Source organism: Triticum dicoccoides, chromosome 2A (assembly GCF_002162155.2).
Source record: "Triticum dicoccoides isolate Atlit2015 ecotype Zavitan chromosome 2A, WEW_v2.0, whole genome shotgun sequence".
Lineage (NCBI taxonomy): Eukaryota > Viridiplantae > Streptophyta > Magnoliopsida > Poales > Poaceae > Triticum > Triticum dicoccoides.
In genome coordinates, this window is record NC_041382.1 from 612239454 (window position 1) to 612252480 (window position 13027).

A 13027-nucleotide genomic window follows, 5' to 3' on the forward strand; every position below is an offset into this window, starting at 1 on the left:
TGGCTTGCCCCCCAAGCTAGGGGGGCGCCCCCTTTAGGGTTTCCCCTCCCCTTGCCCTAGCCGCATGGGCCTAGGTGGGGAGGCACGCCCAGCCCACTAGGGGCTGGCTCCCTCTCCCACACAGCCCATGTGGCCCCCCGGGAGGCGTGGCCCCACCCGATGGACCGCCGGAACCCTTCCGGTGGCCCCGGTACAATACCGGTATGCCACCGAAACTTTCCGGTGTCCGTTTAACCACTTTCCTTATATAAATCTTTACCTCCGGACCATTCCGGAACTCCTCGTGACGTCCGGGATCTCATCCGGGACTCCGAACAACATTCGGTAATCACATACAAGTCTTCCTAATAACCCTAGCGTCACCGAACCTTAAGTGTGTAGACCCTACGGGTTCGGGAGACATGCAGACATGACCGAGATGCTCTCAGGTCAATAACCAACAGCGGGATCTGGATACCCATGTTGGCTCCCACATGCTCCTCGATGTTTTCATCGGATGAACCACGACGTCAAGGGTTCAAGCAACCCCGTATACTATTCCCTTTATCAGACGGTATGTTACTTGCCCGAGACTCGATCGTTGGTATCCCAATACCTCGTTCAGTCTCGTTACCGGCAAGTCACTTTACTCGTACCATAATGCATGATCCCGTGACCAGACACTTGGCCACCTTGAGCTCATTATGATGATGCACTACCGAGTGGGCCCAGTGATACCTCTCTGTAACACGGAGTGACAAATCCCAGTCTCGATCCGTGTCAACCCAACAGACACTTTCGGAGATACCTGTAATGCACCTTTATAGTCACCCAGTTACGTTGTGACGTTTGGTACACCCAAAGCACTCCTACGGTATCCGGGAGTTACACGATCTCATGGTCTAAGGAAGATATACTTGAAATTGGAAAAGCTCTAGCAAACGAACTAACCGGCCTTTGTGCTATGCTAAGGATTGGGTCTTGTCCATCACATCATTCTCCTAATGATGTGATCCCGTTATCAACGACATCCAATGTCCATAGCCAGGAAACCATGACTATCTGTTGATCACAACGAGCTAGTCAACTAGAGGCTCACTAGGGACATATTGTGGTCTATGTATTCACACGTGTATTACGATTTCCGGATAATACAGTTATAGCATGAATAAAAGACAACTATCATGAACAAAGAAATATAATAATAATCCTTTTATTATTGCCTCTAGGGCATATTTCCAACAGTCTCCCACTTGCACTAGAGTCAATAATCTAGTTACATTGTGATGAATCGAACACCCATAGAGTTCTGGTGCTGATCATGTTTTGCTCGCGAGAGAGGTTTAGTCAACGGATCTGCGACATTCAGATCCGTATGTACTTTGCAAATTACTATGTCTCCATCTTGAACATTTTCACGGATGGAGTTGAAACGACGCTTGATGTGCCTGGTCTTCTTGTGAAACCTTGGCTCCTTGGCAAGGGCAATAGCTCCAGTGTTGTCACAGTAGAGTTTGATCGGCCCCGACGCATTGGGTATGACTCCTAGGTCGGTGATGAACTCCTTCACCCAAATAGCTTCATGCGCTGCCTCCGAGGCTGCCATGTACTCCGCTTCACATGTAGATCCCGCCACGACGCTCTGCTTGCAGCTGCACCAGCTTACTGCTCCACCATTCAACATATACACGTATCCGGTTTGTGACTTAGAGTCATCCAGATCTGTGTCAAAGCTAGCGTCGACGTAACCCTTTACGACGAGCTCTTCGTCACCTCCATAAATGAGAAACATGTCCTTTGTCCTTTTCAGGTACTTCAGGATATTCTTGACCGCTGTCCAGTGTTCCTTGCCGGGATTACTTTGGTACCTTCCTACCAAACTTACGGCAAGGTTTACATCAGGTCTGGTACACAGCATGGCATACATAATAGATCCTATGGCTGAAGCATAGGGGATGACACTCATCTCTTCTATATCTTTTGCCGTGGTCGGGCATTGAGCCGAGCTCAATCTCACACCTTGCAATACAGGCAAGAACCCCTTCTTGGACTGATCCATTTTGAACTTCTTCAAAATTTTATCAAGGTATGTGCTTTGTGAAAGACCTATGAGGCGTCTCGATCTATTTCTATAGATCTTGATGCCTAATATATAAGCAGCTTCTCCAAGGTCCTTCATTGAAAAACACTTATTCAAGTAGGCCTTAATGTTGTCCAAAAGTTCTATATCATTTCCAATCAAGAGTATGTCATCTACATATAATATGAGAAATGCTACAGAGCTCCCACTCACTCTCTTGTAAACGCAGGCTTCTCCATAAGTCTGCATAAACCCAAACGCTTTGATCATCTCATCAAAGCGAATATTCCAACTCCGAGATGCTTGCACCAGCCCATAAATGGATCGCTGGAGCTTGCATACTTTGTTAGCGTTCTTAGGATCGACAAAACCTTCTGGCTGCATCATATACAGTTCTTCCTTAAGATAACCGTTAAGGAATGCCGTTTTGACGTCCATCTGCCATATCTCATAATCATAGTATGCGGCAATTGCTAACATGATTCGGACGGACTTAAGCTTCGCTACGGGGGAGAAAGTCTCATCGTAGTCAATCCCTTGAACTTGCTGATAACCCTTAGCGAAAAGTCGAGCTTTATAGATGGTGACATTACCATCCGCGTCCGTCTTCTTCTTAAAGATCCATTTGTTTTCTATCGCTTGCCGATCATCGGGCAAGTCAGTCAAACTCCATACTTTGTTTTCATACATGGATTCTATCTCGGATTTCATGGCTTCTAGCCATTTGTTGGAATCTGGGCCCGCCATCGCTTCTTCATAGTTCGAAGGTTCACCGTTGTCTAACAACATGATTTCCAGGACAGGGTTGCCGTACCACTCTGATGCGGAACGTGTCCTTGTCGACCTACAAAGTTCAGTAGCAACTTGATCCGAAGTACCTTGATCATCATCATTATTTTCCTCTTCAGTTGGTGTAGGCATCACAGGAACATTTTCTTGAGCTGCACTACTTTCCTGTTCAAGAGGTAGTACTTCATTGAGTTCTACTTTCCTCCCACTTACTTTTTTCGAGAGAAACTCTTTTTCCAGAAAGGATCCGTTCTTGGCAACAAAGATCTTGCCCTCGGATCTTAAGTAGAAGGTATACACAATGGTTTCTTTAGGGTATCCTATGAAGACGCATTTTTCCGACTTGGGTTCGAGCTTTTCAGGTTGAAGTTTCTTGACATAAGCATCGCATCCCCAAACTTTTAGAAACGACAGCTTAGGTTTCTTCCGAAACCACAATTCATACGGTGTCGTCTCAACAGATTTAGACGGTGCCCTATTTAAAGTGAATGTAGCTGTCTCTAGAGCGTATGTCACATCCCTAGCTTCAGGCATTGCTCTAGGTTAGCTTCATGTGTGCATCATGTCTATATTTTTGAAACTTGAATTGAGGAATTTTGGAAGCCTCAAAATCTTAAATAAAAGAGGGGCAAAAACCCTAGAAATCTCATTCATTGCTCCAAAAATGCCCTTTTAAATGTTTGATAATTTTTGGTAAGGGTTCTGGTCCCAACCAAAATATTGAACATTTTTAAGGATTTATTTTTGGGACTTTGAATTTAAATCATAGCTATTTGAATTGGACTTATATCTACTGTTAAATAAATATAGGTCCAATAATTCTGAAATATTTTTGTGGAGCATTGTTTTAATTCTTTTAGCTCTTAAAAATATTGTCAGAAGAAAAATAAATTGAATTGGTTTCAAAACCAAATTCAAAACAAACCTGCAAAATAGAAAACAGAGTTAAAACAAAACAGAAAAAAATAAAAAAGAGTAAAGCCTACCTGGCCTCACCCGCGCAGCCCACCAGCCGGCCCAGCTCCCCCCCCCCACCAGCGCGGCCCAGCCCACCTCCTCCTCCCCCTTGTCCTCTTCTTCCTCTGCCAGTAGGCAGAGGCGAGGCGTGGCGCGCGCCCGAAGAGCGCCGGCCACCTCCTGCTTCGCCGTGGCAGCCTCCCCGACTCCCTCGCGACGCCACGGAGACGCCCTCGCCCTCTGCACCTCCCCTCTCTCCCCCTGGACCCCATTCCCTCCTCTGTTTCCCTCTCGCGCACATCACCGAGCGGAGCTCGCCGCCATCGTCGCCGTACTCATGGCCACCGGCCACCCCTAGCCTCACCGACGCCCCAGGAAGCTCCGCGGGTCCTCCCTCTACCTCCTCAACGAGCCACGAGGCCCCGGACGTGCCGCATCGCCACCATCGACGTCGTCTTCTACCTCGGACCCGCCGGCCATCTTCGTCAAATTCGTCGGCTCCGGTGCCTCCCCGAGCTCGCAGAGGCCACCACTGCACCCGCTGTGAGCTCCTGTGTTGTTTCCCCCTCTCCGTTCTCTCGTTTGCACACCGCAGCTGCCACTTTGCCGACGACCGGAGCTCGCTGCCGCCGGCCATGCTGCCGTCGCGGCCATGGCCTGTTTCGGTCGCGTCCGAGCACGGCTTTGAGCTCGTGGGGCTCACAGGAAGCCCATGCGCAGCTCAGCTTGCCCAAAACCCCACCAGGGCCTCGCGCCCGTTACCACCCGAACTCCGGCGCCGCCGCGAGCTCCGTTCCGACGAGCCCCGGCGTTCCCGCAGCCTCCCACCTACCCCATCAGATGCGGGAGAGCCCGGGCTACGCCCCGGTGCCCTCAGCCGCCGCCTCCGTCGCTTTTAGCGCAAGTCCGGCGCGTTGCCGCCGCCATTTTGGTCGCCGCCGGCGTAAGTCCGGCGATGATGACGTGGGCATCATTAGCGGCTAACCCCCCCACACACTAATCAACCCCCTAGGCCACTGACAGCGGGCCCCACCCCTGGTCAAACCCCAGTCAGCGCTGGGTTTGACCGGGATTAGCTCCTGTGTCACTGACGTGTGGCCCCCACACGTCAGGTTTGACCTGGACCGCCCGTTGACCTGCTGAGGTCAGCATGAGGTCATGCTGACGCCATAATTCATTTTCTGGAATTATTTTTAATTCTAAATATTCAGGAAATTCCAGAAAATGCCTAAAACTTCAATAAATCATAGAAAATTAACCGTAACTCCAAATTAAATAATTTATATATGAAAAATTATCAGAAAAATTCAAGGAATCCATCTGTACCATTTTCATGCATGTTAGAACAACTTATAGGTGCTGTTTAGCACAAATCAATTAAAGGGCATTTATTTAATCACATATGGAGTTTGAATTTGAATTTTATATTCAAACCAACTTCATTTAATCTGGTTTTAGGTGCATTAGCCCAAAACCCATTCATATTGCCATGTCATGATCATGCATCATATTGTGCATTGCATTGATTGTGTTCCTTTCTGTGTTGCCGGTACTTGTCCCCTCTCGATGGACGCGATACCGATGATGTGATCGTTGACACTGATGAAGACTCAATGTTATCTTCAGAAGTGCCAGGCAAGCGAAACCCCCTTGTTCATTCCGATAAAATCCTACTCTCTCGCTCCTGCTCTCTTTTACTGCATTAGGACAACATCGATTCATCTGTTACTTGCTGCGGTAGCTGAACCCCTTTATCCTTTGCATGACCTGTCATTGCCACAGTAAATAGATGAAACCCACTAGCATGAGTAGGAGTTGTTTGAGCCTTGATGTGCCTACTCATTTATGTTTGTTGTCATGCCTGCTACTGCTTAGAGTTGAGTCAGGTCTGATTCATCGGGGATGAATCAGAGGCGTGTGAACATGTCCTACTGTGTGTGAGCTAAGTGTGTGAACACGATTTGGTAAAGGTAGCGGTGAGAGGCCATGTAGGAGTACATGGTGGGTTGTCTCATTGCAGCCGTCCTCAGGAACTGAGTTCTGTGTTTGTGATCCATGATTCAGCTACTACCACGCATTGGGCCCGAAACCAATGGACCCTCTCGGCTTCTTGATCACCCTTGTCCTCTGTCCAGGAGTTGCAAGTAGTTTCTGGTGTTTGTAGTATGCTGGAGGCCGTGCGCAGCGCTGACCGTAGGGGTGGGCTGTGATGCGGTAGGCACGTGGCCGGGTAAACCGGGCGCCCGTTTGGTGTCTCGGGAACCCTGTTCACATCGTTTGGGGCTGTGAGCGAAACTCCGGCCGGATGTCCTCATGGATGGAACCCGAATAGGCGATAAACCTGGACTAGAGACTTGAGTGTTTAGGTAGGCCGTGGCCGACACCCACGTTGGGCTTCCGTTTGAAGGTTGCCGAGTACATGTCGTGTAAACGGCGGTAAGTGGTGAGAGCGTGTGTGAAGAAGTACACCCCTGCAGGGTTAACATCATCTAGTCGAATAGCCGTGTCCGCGGAAAAGGACTTCTGGGTTGCTTATATCAGTTCATAGACAAGTGAAAGTGGATACTCTAAAATACGCAAGATAAGCGTGAGTGCTATGGATGGCGTTCTCGTAGGGAGACGGGAGCGGATCCATAGTGGTGTATTGATATGGTGAATATGTGGACTCGTGTGCGCCACCTCAAAAGAGTTACATTGCAGTCGTAGTTCAGGATAGCCACCGAGTCAAAGCTGGCTTGCTGCAGTTAAACCCCTCCATCCCCTTTGTTGATAATGATGCATATGTAGATAGTTCTGATGTAAGTCTTGCTGGGTACATTTGTACTCACGTTTGCCTATTTTATGTTTTTGCAGAGAGACTTCGGTCTCGCTAGTAGTTCCACGTGGACTTCGACGTTTACCTTGATACCTCAGCTACGATCTTGTGCCCTCGGCAGGATCTGATAGATAGTCAGGCTTCTCAGCCTTTTTCATTTATAGATGTCTGTACTCAGACATGATAGCTTCCGCGTGTGCTTTGATTTGTATGCTCTGATTGTTGGGTCATCAGACCCATGTTTGTAATATCTCGCTCCCCGGAGCCTATTGATTAAAATACTTGAGTTGTAGAGTCATGTTGTGATGCCATGTTGTATTTGCACATATCGAGCATATTGTGTGTATGTTATTGAAATGCTTGGTATGTGTGGGATCTGACCATCTAGTTGTTTATCTTTAGTAGCCTCTCTTACCGGGAAATGTCTCCTAGTGTTTCCACCGAGCCATGGTAGCTTGCTACTGCTCCGGAACACCTAGGCTGGCCGGCATGTGTCCTTCTTCGTTCCTGTGTCTGTCCCTTTGGGGAAATGTCACGCGATGAATACCGGAGTCCTGTTAGCCCGCTACAGCCCGGTTCACCGGAGTCCTGCTAGCCCAGCGCTACAGCCTGGATTCATTCACTGATGACCGACATGTTCGATGCTGGGTCATGGATGCCTGTCCCTGTAAGTCTGTGCCACTTTGGGTTTACGACTAGCCATGTCAGCCCGGGCTCCTTATCATATGGATGCTAGCGACACTGTCATATACGTGTGCCAAAAGGCGCAAACGGTCCCGGGCAAAGGTAAGGCGACACCCGTGGGAATACCGTGCATGAGGCCGCAAAGTGATATGAGGTGTTACATGCTAGATCGATGTGGCATTGAGTCGGGGTCCTGACAGCGTTGGTATTAGAGCTTGACTGCCTGTAGGATTACCAAGCCAAACTGGTCGAAGTTGAGTCTAGAAATTGTTTAGTTATATAAGGGAATTGATTGTGGGATGGAACGTAAGGCTCTTTTTACTCCTTATACCTCATGGCCTTCTGATCTGAGTCATCATCTTATCTTCCTGCGGGGATTAAGAACTAGGCTATCTCTTCTTTCTATCAGGATCACGCGTTACTAATTCGTAGACTTATAAGATTGTGGATTTAAGCTTGAGTTCAGTTTCTACTACTTCCGTATGTTAATTGTTGATCTTGAAATCTTGATAGTGTGCTTCTGAGTGGTTATGCCACCATTTTTGTGAATGTCTCAAATCTTTTCTGAGCATTTACAGTCGTTATGCTGTCCGAGTCATTCCAGGTTTCTAAATAGTCTGATGCATTTGCAAAATCCTTTTCCCTCTGGTTTCGATGTTCCTTTATGCCAGCTCAATCACACTAATTGTTGAGTTGAGGTATTCTATTGCCTTGACATTATGTTGGAGATATTATTATGACCCTAGGTGTCTTAGGGGATCACCTAGCAATTTAGCCATGATTTGTGTTCCCAGTGTGATGATTCTGGCCATCATTCTCGAAAGCATCCCGTGATGTTACTTAATAATAGGTATTCTGTTCCTGGGTTCTTGAACCCGAGATTCACTCTACCTACTTCATGTTGATAGTAATTGCTAGTGCCTTTAGGATATTAGTAACCTTTGCGATAGTCCTTGAAGTCCGTGGTATCTTCTTCTTCCAAATACCATGAACTACTTATGGCAGAAGTTCCTCGTTGAACTGAAATATCACAACAGGATTATTCTTGATGAGTTCTCCATTATATATTGTGGCTCTGCCAGTTCTACCTTTCTGCATGGGTTATCTATAAGAAATATGTTGAACTTCGTTCGACATGCTAATCCATGCATCCACAACTCAGAAAATCATATGTTCTTTTGAGTTGTCCCATCTTAGTTGTTTCCGACCCTCGCCTATCAATTGATAGTCAAGAGTATGCGTGCGTTCGTTTATCGATGCCTATTACTCTTGTGGTCCGTCAAGCCATTCTATCGCGGAATGACTAGGAGAAACAAACTCCAGTACCTCTTCCATATCCAGGATTGAGTCAAAGAAGTTGTATGCCGCAGATCAAATGCCAATCCAACTTTTGGTTCTGTTCTACCTTGGAGTATTACCCCCTTTATGTCAGAATTGTCATGAGAACTGCACCAACTCTCATGAATTTTGACGTAGTGATACTCCTCGCCATCATTATTCATTTCTCGGCTACCGTGTTGTTGTAACCGGAATGCCGACAAGTATACCGTGATGTGCGAAATCAATACTCCTAGCAACTCCGTTGCTTGGTAGTTAATGGACAATATTCTCATTCTTAGCATGCTGGTTATTGAATTATCATTCTAAGACTGATCGTGCTACCTAGTCCTTATTTCGGTGCACCCTTCGATTGATGAGTTAGGATCTTGTCAAGTCCTCACTCATTTGATCATATCGTCTTGCCCCAAAAAGCAAGATTGTTCTCGAGCTTAGTAACATACCGGTGGTTCATGATATTCCAAATTTCTTCTCGGAAGTATCACCAGGTTGTCACCTGACCGCTATGTTGAGCTCGTGATCAAGTTGGTTTCTTGTGAACCACCTTCTCTCCAAGAATCGGTGTTAGATATCCCTGAGCTAGTTGGTTAAGCTAAACGACAACTTGGAGGGTTGGAAGATAAAAGCTTTCCTGACTTAGTTCGTTTCAAAGGGATATTCTTGTGTAGTGTGTGTTGAAGAAAGATGATATCTTCATCGATTGGTCCCTGTGATCAGTTGCTGGACCTATCGTCTTATCAATTCTTTGATTTGAGTGTGGGCTATCGTCAAATCAAGTCAGAACCAACGATGCTCATAATGTTGTCTTATTCGTGGTTGATTCCTCGAGCATACACCATTACATCTTTGGTCTGACCAATGCTATCACTTGTTCACTTAACTATGGAATTCCTTTTAAAAGGAAACCCAGATGAATAGTTGTTGAGCCCATTGACAACATCCTTATCTCCTCCATGATTTTGTTGGACAATAAGTTAGTGTTGGAAACTTTTGGAAAGCATTTTCTTCATGCTAGCTCATGAAGTATTTGTTTGATGAAAGGAGTGACTTCCTCTTATACACGTGCTTTTGGTGAAAGTTGCCGCCGTGAATTTGAGAAAGGTTGTTTTGTTTCCTTTGGAATCATCCCAAATCAGTCATGCACACGTGCGAAGTATTCTGTAGTCTGGAGACTTGCAACCTTCATTCTATATGTGTCCCTAGCACACCAAGCCACTGATTGATTTGTTCAAGGAGAAGGAGTTCCTTCATAAGAGCTAATCCGGACTTATGTAGGGATTTCGATACCCTCGTTGATGGTTCCCCACCTGAACTCGGTAGTGTTTGATTATAAGACTACTACGTGGCCATACTTGTCTGGGACAACGTGTTCACATGTTAGTAGCAGAACCAGCTCATGTTTGGAGCTTGCTATCGTAGTTCATTCCCGAGAATCTTGTAACGTCATCTCATCGGTTTGTGTTGCAAACTTTCGTTTTTCTTCCTAGACTCGATGAGTCTGGAATATCCTGACACCAACCAGATCTGAATCTCAGGCAGATATGATGGTTTGGAACATTTCCCAAGAACTATAATATTGGTCGCGCGATAACCGGTAAAGTGGATGTCGTGGCCAACACACCAGCCGGAAGACCTGTTATTATAATATCTTGATTGATGAAGTTGGCCACCTCCCCATAAGGATTTCGTAGGATTTACTCCCTAGTTGACCCTATGGATTTTGAGATCCCGAAGTCCGACCTTTTTACTTGATGTTCTAGATATCAAACCATATCTATGGGTGGATTACACTAGCACATCAAGGAGAACATTAGAAGCGGAGTGCTAAATGTCTCTCGGTCGATCATCCAGATTTTATTTCCTTGGCCCCGCCAAGGGTGAAATCTGAGAAGGTGTTATCTTCCTTTGCATCTGCATCCTCCATCACCATTCATCATGGTAGCAAGTTGTGTTGCCAGGATCCTTGACACGGATGTTGGTAAAACCTTGATGATTATGGAAATGCTCAAGTTCTTGAGAGCACGCACAAGCGCTACGTGTTATCATCGGCATTAACTGGGTTTGCTCTCCGTTTCCCCAGCAATGCTATGACCTTTCAAACAGTGAATTCACTCTCTATTGTTGGTTTCTTCCCCAGTTACCAGAATCATTCCCAGCATTTGCATTTTTGTTCCCAGTTTGCACCGCCAATGTGCCATTCTACCATGGGTCTCTTCCATTTCCGGTGGTAAGCAAGTTCATCCATTACGTTGTCTTCAACAAAGTAATCCACATCATCCAAGTCCAAGTATGCCATTCTACCGACCCCGCCAATCGATTGCTGTGATTTGCCTTAGGCTGATATAGAGAGTCTCAATGATCTCTATATCAAAGGTAATTCTTTTTGCCACTTAAGATAATAATCTACGAATCACCCTTCTCCAGGATGTTTCGTTATGGTATCATGGCAATTCAACTCTTCGCTATGTTGACAACCGATCACCACATTCTTAAGTCTGGAGTTGTTGTCTACCTAGTTAACCTTTGTCATCTGCTTCACCCCATTCCTATGGATGTGTGCTTCGTCTCTCAGCTCGAGAGAGGTTGCTATGTCTCATTCCGTGAGTTAATCTTGAGTTGTTCGATCTTCGAGAAGATCGACCCTTCTAGAGTCTCCTTCTTCTCTCCATGTCATGTTGGCAGGATTTCTCAGAGCAAGACTTCGAGACAACGATGGTGATCGAAACAACGTTCATTTGAAGTGCAACCTGGATCGTGACGATTGTGCTAGTTTGCGTTCCCCTTTCACCTTACCCTACGCTTGAATCTCGAGACGAGATTCTTGTTTAGTGGGGGTGAGTTGTCACATCCCTAGCTTCAGGCATTGCTCTAGGTTAGCTTCATGTGTGCATCATGTCTATATTTTTGAAACTTGAATTGAGGAATTTTGGAAGCCTCAAAATCTTAAATAAAAGAGGGGCAAAAACCCTAGAAATCTCATTCATTGCTCCAAAAATGCCCTTTTAAATGTTTGATAATTTTTGGTAAGGGTTCTGGTCCCAACCAAAATATTGAACATTTTTAAGGATTTATTTTTGGGACTTTGAATTTAAATCATAGCTATTTGAATTGGACTTATATCTACTGTTAAATAAATATAGGTCCAATAATTCTGAAATATTTTTGTGGATCATTGTTTTAATTCTTTTAGCTCTTAAAAATATTGTCAGAAGCAAAATAAATTGAATTGGTTTCAAAACCAAATTCAAAAAAAACCTGCAAAATAGAAAACAGAGTTAAAACAAAACAGAAAAAAATAAAAAAGAGTAAAGCCTACCTGGCCTCACCCGCGCAGCCCACCAGCCGGCCCAGCTCCCCCCCCCCACCAGCGCGGCCCAGCCCACCTCCTCCTCCCCCTTGTCCTCTTCTTCCTCTGCCAGTAGGCAGAGGCGAGGCGTGGCGCGCGCCCGAAGAGCGCCGGCCACCTCCTGCTTCGCCGTGGCAGCCTCCCCGACTCCCTCGCGACGCCACGGAGACGCCCTCGCCCTCTGCACCTCCCCTCTCTCCCCCTGGACCCCATTCCCTCCTCTGTTTCCCTCTCGCGCACACCACCGAGCGGAGCTCGCCGCCATCGTCGCCGTACTCATGGCCACCGGCCACCCCTAGCCTCACCGACGCCCCAGGAAGCTCCGCGGGTCCTCCCTCTACCTCCTCAACGAGCCACGAGGCCCCGGACGTGCCGCATCGCCGCCATCGACGTCGTCTTCTACCTCGGACCCGCCGGCCATCTTCGTCAAATTCGTCGGCTCCGATGCCTCCCCGAGCTCGCAGAGGCCACCACTGCACCCGCTGTGAGCTCCTGTGCTGTTTCCCCCTCTCCGTTCTCTCGTTTGCACACCGCAGCTGCCACTTTGCCGACGACCGGAGCTCGCTGCCGCCGGCCATGCTGCCGTCGCGGCCATGGCCTGTTTCGGTCGCGTCCGAGCACGGCTTTGAGCTCGTGGGGCTCACAGGAAGCCCATGCGCAGCTCAGCTTGCCCAAAACCCCACCAGGGCCTCGCGCCCGTTACCACCCGAACTCCGGCGCCGCCGCGAGCTCCGTTCCGACGAGCCCCGGCGTTCCCGCAGCCTCCCACCTACCCCATCAGATGCGGGAGAGCCCGGGCTACGCCCCGGTGCCCTCAGCCGCCGCCTCCGTCGCTTTTAGCGCAAGTCCGGCGCGTTGCCGCCGCCATTTTGGTCGCCGCCGGCGTAAGTCCGGCGATGATGACGTGGGCATCATTAGCGGCTAACCCCCCCACACACTAATCAACCCCCTAGGCCACTGACAGCGGGCCCCACCCCTGGTCAAACCCCAGTCAGCGCTGGGTTTGACCGGGATTAGCTCCTGTGTCACTGACGTGTGG

At 47.6% G+C, this 13027-nt stretch overlaps 1 protein-coding gene across 1 annotated transcript in view; it reads right to left on the minus strand.

The window, feature by feature from the left end:
* The window catches only part of LOC119358003 (BTB/POZ and MATH domain-containing protein 2-like), a 30849-nt gene that overhangs the window by 1028 nt on the left and 16794 nt on the right, over positions 1-13027 (minus strand). The window lies entirely within an intron of this gene.